The sequence below is a fragment of the Protopterus annectens genome, chromosome 7.part1 (assembly GCF_019279795.1).
Source record: "Protopterus annectens isolate FY-2018-M chromosome 7.part1, PAN1.0, whole genome shotgun sequence".
Taxonomy (NCBI): Eukaryota; Metazoa; Chordata; order Ceratodontiformes; family Protopteridae; genus Protopterus; species Protopterus annectens.
In genome coordinates, this window is record NC_056740.1 from 463,444,138 (window position 1) to 463,451,637 (window position 7,500).

Consider the following 7,500-nt stretch of genomic DNA (forward strand, 5'->3'; position numbering starts at 1 on the left):
AAATTTTCCCTGAAAATTGATGTTCTGGGGAATGAAAAAGTGTTTCCTTTCAATCCGGGGAAAGGACCAACTTTTTCAACATCAGCGAATGGACAAAATTTAAAAAACCACCGCTGTCAGCAACATTACACCAAGCTGCTGCCTATGCAAAGCAGGTGTACATCTCCACATCCACCAGAGAGGGTGTGGCAGGGACAGACAGAGAAAGTACGTCAGGGAAGGGGTGGGAGAGTAAAACATAAGCATGTTTGTGTCACACACCTACCAATACAGGGTTTCAAACCCCTGACTGACTATGCATTACTATCACATGTGCATGCAGTTACTGCATGCGACATAGCTTACATGTTGGTGAGCTGTCCAAGCGTGCTCACGTTAGCACAGTGAGTGACATCTGCAACAGTGATATAGTACAGAAATGGTAGGTGTAACACACGTGCCTGTCCACATGGGCAGGTGTCAGCGTCAACAGCCACACTCTCTAAGGGACTCGTAGACATTGCCACACTTGGCAGGGTCAGGAATAGACTTCCTAAATAGCTAGTTTACCACAAATGCACAGGTATCACATGCATCACATGATTATCCTGAAGTTCTATGGTCAAATGGTATGTGAAGGTGTCTGCCAGTCAGCATCCTTCAGTATGCCAATGGGAGTTGTACTGGGTGTGAAGGTGTTTGGGAGCATCATACAAATACAGGGTGCTGGTACTGACATGCATCTGGCTGTACAAGGCTAGAAGAGGGGTATAACTTGGCATCAGGTCACACATGACAATGGGCTGCAGGGTGGCTCAGGGGTGTAGTGTCTGGAATGTCCCACACAGGTGGGTATTGTATTCACCATCCAGTCATCTGCATTACTATTGTGTGTGGCCACTGCTGTGCAGTGCTCGTCATGTATGTGTTATATAGTCCATGACAGACGGAGTCTGTGATGTGCACACGTCCCACATTCATGTACAGTGACATGCTGAAGTGTACATGAATTGCCAAGCCCATGTTGTGTACACGGAATATAATCATCAGATGTGCCAATCCTGACCTCTCGTGGCAGGACCTGCTAATGGACAGCAGGTTGACCCTGCACCTACATTGAGAGCACGATACAGGTATTCCCTGGTGTCAGTGGCATCTGTCCATGCAGGGCATGTGTGTAAGGCATGGTATGTCCTTTGTGGATCACATTTGATGGGACCACACATGTTGTAGGCATGCAGTGGGGAGCATAGTGAAGGTGCACTGTCTGCAATTATGTGCCTATTGTACTGATGGATAGGGCGCCCTGTCCTCTGTAGCCCACTGCAATTACACCATGCTTACTATCTGTGAACAATATGTAGGGTACTACCAACATTAGCAGTAGTTGTCTAGGCAAGTGTGATTCTGTATGAGACATGGGTTTAGAGTGTACTCTGGGGTAATACTAGGGTTGCTTACTTTGTTCACCAGGCCTTATATCCCATGTAGGGGTATGGATTGGCACCCCCGCCTCTCAGCTGATTGACATCTGTTATCCTTGTACAATGGACATTGTGACATTTAATATGGCCGCCACATAGGAAAATTACAAAATCCATTCATCAATGAGTCCTTTTGTTACACACTCACAGCCACCTCCAGACAGACTACGAATGACAAACACACACACACACAGTTGCTATGTCTGGGAATAGAACTCCTCACCGTTTACACTACATTACAGTTGCTATGTCTGGGAATAGAACCCCTACCTAACTAGTTTATCACACTACAGCATTACGCAGTTATAGGAGGCACCACAGAGATCACTGTGCTACTCCTTTTCCAAAGGTGTATTTCAAAGTGAATGACCACCAGCCTCGTCATAGTAGGGCTATAGGGGGCCAGTGTGTGTGCATGGGCCATAAACCATTCATCTACAGGTAGACACACCACACGCAGGCACATGCAGGTTTATATTCCGCAGGTATGTGTACACAACTTCTAGAGGACTACTGGCTTGTACAGTCATGTTGCACAGCTAGCACTAGCGCCAGACAGTCTGTAATGCTGTGGGATACCGGTGGTTAATTTCTACAGTGAGTGACATTTACACATCATGTGGTTGTAGCCATTTGGATGTGTGCTGGGTGGGACAGGCCTCATAATGGATGGCTCTGTCACTGTCTTTCACACATCTATGTATGTGTACTTCTGGCATATTATAGTGTGTTGTCCTTGGATATTCCTATCCAATGTATGTGCAAAGCATGTCTGGTGCATACTGAGGAATGTATGCACTAACTTCTGCACCTGTCAAATATGTATGATCTACTGTTGTTAGCATGGGCTTCATTTGTGTGTGTGTGAGCATGCCCAGTATGTCCTTCTGTACTGAATGCGTGGATCCATTCTAGGTAGTTTATACTCCAGTGCAGACCTTTGTATTCTACATCTACAGGTAGCAAAGTGCTTCTGCAGGACATCTGTTGATCATTTGGCAATATGGGGTCGTACTGTGCAAGGGATAGTGTGTACCATGAGTGATTGTGTCTGTGCTGCTTTCTCCTACATGGTACTGGTGTTAGCAGAGATATTAAGACGTGCACCGTTATACACTGATGTTTTATGTCCTCAAGTTCTGTCAGGTGGCCAAATTTGCTCACAGTGATATACTGGGGATCACAGGGTGAATGCAGCTATGTCCAGTATTGCGCTCAAATGCCTACATATTCATGTCAGGTTATGCCACTCTGGTGGGGGGGTGGAGCAGCAGACACTTGCTGCTGGGTCTGTGTATCCAGTTCAGCACCTTGGTACAGTGCTGGCAGAGGATCCCATACTTGTACATCCATCGACATGACAGTATGGCCTTATCTTGCTGTGGCAATACCTCACAGCTGTACAGATTCACACAGGTTACCCAGTGGCATGGGTCATAAGTTAGGACACTGCCCCTATTGTGGTGTGTGGGCAGGTTTGTAGCCACCCAATATTGTGATTTCAGCCAAGGATAGTATGTGCACAAGTCTGTTTGTTGGACCTTGTACATTCCATGCTGACCCATGCTCCCACCCCCCACCTGTTTTATTATATCCTCATCCATACATTATGCATACATTCGCGGATACTTGACCTATAGTTATCACCTCATCACAGCTGTGTTTTGGAGTTGCTCCACAGTTCATGCAGTGAGACACGGACATGTTACAGTGAGTTTGTCCACATGGCCTTGCATCTGGCTTGTGTGGGGTGTGTTATGTTATGTGGGTGTCCACTACATAACATACATTGGCAGGACGGGTGAGATGCAGGCCTTGGCAGATGCCTGTTGGCCATTTTGTGGTGATGCAAGCCAGCTGTAGCAGGCTGTTGCATTCTGTCAGTCCTACATTCCCAGACTGCCATACAGTATATTCCCCTGGGGTGACAGGGTAGGCGTGCTAGGTGTTCATGCCAATACTTTGTATTAGTATTGATCAGGTGGTGTGCATGCTAGCAGGGTGCTTACAGCTAGGGACACAGCGGCATGAGACACCTGCACTGCATGCTACATTCTTTCACTATTGCCATACACTGGTGGGGGTCATATTGTACTCCTTCCCGACAGCGGGGATACGACCAGAAAGGTGTCTGTGGGTGATGTTTGTGTGAGCTGGGTGCATGTGTGCTACGGACACTACTTGCATCTGACTCAGAGATATGCATGGGGCATTCCAGTTATGCTGGCTTGTGGAGGGACATCAGCTGTTTCCCAATACATCAGTTCTATTACCTTTGTGATCTGCAAGTGTTCGGCCAGACGACTTCAGCATTCCCTACTACAAGCCCAGACAATGTGATGCATACCTGTATGTGCAGTTCCAAGGGTGTGTCCCTTTCACAGTTACACACTACATACTGTATGTCTGGGGTACTTTTCCCTGTGTACTGCTTGTATATCTAGACCATCAATTATGCCATGTCCATCTTTAATATGGTGACACAAATTACCAACATACATTTACAATGGCTTATTGCTAGGATGCGTTATGCTGGGGGGAAATTACTGTGGTTGTGAAGATTTGGCCCTGTCATCGTCAGTATTGAGCAATGGCCACCAGGTCACACCTCAACATGCTTACATACTGACCACTCTCACACAATATGTAACACACACGAAACTAACACACACATCTCTATATTGTACATATGCTACAATCTATCCTGCTACCTTGGCCAGCTCAGGTCATCTATGCTCCACTGGTATTATACCTACACATACATGTTACTACATGTCTACATCGGAATGGCGGGGGGGCTCACCTGACTTATTACATTTCTACATAGGATTGGGGGAGCACACCTGACTGTTACTACATTTCTGCATAGCATTGGGGGGGGGGCACACCTGACTGTTTCTACATTTCGACACAGGATTGAGGGGGCACACCTGACACTTGTACACACTTGCTATGACTGGACTAGTATGTCAAGTACTCCATTTCATTCTGTATCCTAACCCATCATGCAGACTAGGCGCATATCAGTGCACTACAGCTCTTAGGTCGGCTTGACCTACATATCCGTTTCGGACTTCCTCCCCTTCTGAACTGATATCCCACTCCCTGACCTGTTGTAGTCTGTCTGTGTAGATCTGGGGGGGATGTTCTCCATAGCCATCAATCATAGGCCTTAGCACAGCATTTGTTTGTGTGTGTCTACACCTGTCCTACTGGCTGAGAATGTTGTTGGGTATGTGAGCCACCCTGACTGGCATGTCTCTCATGTGGACACCTATGCGGACCGGCACATTTCCTACAGTGGGTTTGGTCACCTTGTGTAGTACAGGCTACTATGGTGACACCAATATTAGTTACAAATTTCATGCTGCGACTAGAGCTGTGTACTATCTGCTGGCATCCCAATCAGCCACCCAATTCCCTTGCATGCTGACATCCATACCATAGATACAGGTAACTACACATACTACTCCATTCAGCAATTGGTAGGAAGAGTGACTTACTTTGTGGGTGTGCCAGTACTAAGGATGGTGCTGGAGGGCTGCCTATGTCAGATGCACATAGTACACTCCCTATACAGGGTTAAGCACAGGTAGTGTATGTGCGAGCCAGAGAGAGGTGCCATTCCCTGGGTCCCTACTGTGTCAGTGTATGTGCTATACGCTGCCTCTTTGCCAAGGCCAAGTTATACTGGGCACGCCTCCTTCTGCCTACAGGGGCCAGCTCAGGTTGTTCCTCTGAGTCACTTTGTGCCTGTGCAGGCCTAGGCAATGGTAGGGGGCTGTGTAGCCCTGCCCCATGTTGTTCCTGCTGCAGCTGTTTCCACAGGATCATATTGTGTAGCATGGCACATATGATAATTTGGGTACATGTAGCTGGTGAGTACTGCAAAGCTCCACCGGACGTGTCCAGGCACCAGAACCGTGACTTGAGCATCCCAAACACATGCTCTATTATGATTCTGGTCCGTGCATGTGCCTCATTATGGAGTTCTTGTTTGGGTGTGTGTGCCTTTCTGATAGGAGTCATCAGACACTGCTCCAGTGCGTAACCAGCATTCCCCACTAGCTGACCGTACGGGATGTCCGCACTAGCATATTTCTGGTACAGCTGCGTCAGATGCCAGATGTGGGAGTCATGACAGCTTCTACAGCAGCCAGCACAAACATTCAGTATAATTTTATTTATTTTTATCTATTTATTTAACATTTGTTGACCAGGAAAGTCCGACTAGGTTCCACAAAGACCGTTTTCAGCAGAGGCCCAGGGAGAAATGCTCCAGATGCATGTCTTTGGAATGTGGGAGGAAAACGGAGTACCCGGAGGAAACCCACGCGAACACAGGGAAAACATGCAAACTACACACAGAAGGCACCCCAGCCGAGAATTGAACCGGAGAACCTCTTGCTGTGAGCAGACAACATTAACCGCTACACCACTGCGCCGCCCTGGGCATTGCACACAACCTGACAGTTGATGGAGGGGAAGCCCCTGTGGTTAATGTAGACCCTTACCCTGCTCACCGAGTGGTGCTTTGATGCATATGTGCGTGCAGTCTATGGCACCCACTACCTCAGGGTATTCTGCTATTTGGTGGAAGAGATGCATATAGCTGGCCAAAGCCTCAGAGGTGTTGGGGAAATATACGTGCTCACCGGTATGTGCTAACATGGCATCCAGGAACTGGTGGAGTACCCTGGATGCTGATGCCTGTGAGATGCCCATGATATCCCCAGTTGCCCTTTGGAAGGTACCTGTGGCTAGTATTCATATGCCTACACATACCTTGGTATCCACTGGGATGGGTTCCCCTCTGTTACTTGTGTGAGGCGTGGCCGGCACAGCTCCACAATTTGCTGTAGGAGGTCCCTGTCCACCCTATAGTGCTCCACTATCTCCAGCTCATGTAGCCCCTGGTAGGTTTCCCTGGGTCTGTACACGCTTCTCCATCTCCCCACTGTGGGTTGGTTGACAGCATTCTCATCCTCACCATCCCTAGCCTCTTCCACATGTTGATGTATGATAGCTTCTGCAAGCCCCCATCATTTTGTTGCTTTTGTTTGTTAATTTCCCCGCTTGTATACATTGTAGGCGTAGAGTTTCTGGGAAAAAAGAGGGAAAGGTGTTTGCATGGTTTATAGTAGCATTCTGGGCTGGGCTAGGCTACTGCCTGTGTAATTGGCTGATTCTGATACATTTCACCTGCTAGCTATGCTAGATCTCCTTGGTTACCTTCCTACTGCCTTCCTATTTAAGCACAGTGGCTCGCTGCTCAAACACAGTGCTCAAATGTGCACAGAGCTATTTTTTTTTTTTTTTTAACACCTGGTGCACACCGCACACACCTGCTTAAGCAACATAACCCCCTTTTAGAAGAATTTGGCTCGTCTTGCAATGTGCACACCATGGTTTTCTTAGTATAAGATGATACGACCTTAGACACACCCTCTGCCTTAGCTGTGCTTAGCTGAGGGCAAACCTGGGCCACAGGGTTCCAGTAAGCTTACAAATTACATGACACACCCCTTTATGAAGTCATCTAGCTCAATCTTAAACTGTGGTTTATTGCTCCTACACGGTTGGGTGCAAGCTAGACCTGTAGGGAAATATGTGATTCATCATCATACTCATCATTTGCATAGGACTGCCTGCTAATGCATAGTTACGTGTCACACACTGAGCCTTCCCCCGTAGCAACCATTATTCACTGGCCATGTTGTCTTATGCCTGCCATTGAGTAGAATGGCAAAATATTGATTTTGGGCCCGCCTGCTTATTTCAGTTTTTTTTTCGGCTTAATCCAATTTGTGCGCTGCTGCCCTACGCTTAAACAGCCAAGATCGGCTAAAAAAATAAATAAAAAAAAATTTTTTTTTTTCCAAAACACTTTTGCATGCCAATGGCCATATATTTGGCCATTTGCATGCTTTACACAGCATATACACACACTACAGGTCTGCATACTATACTCATCCTGCAATGACTGCTTCCAGCTTCCTGGATCGCAGATTCACCTCATTTGCATGTTTATCACCTG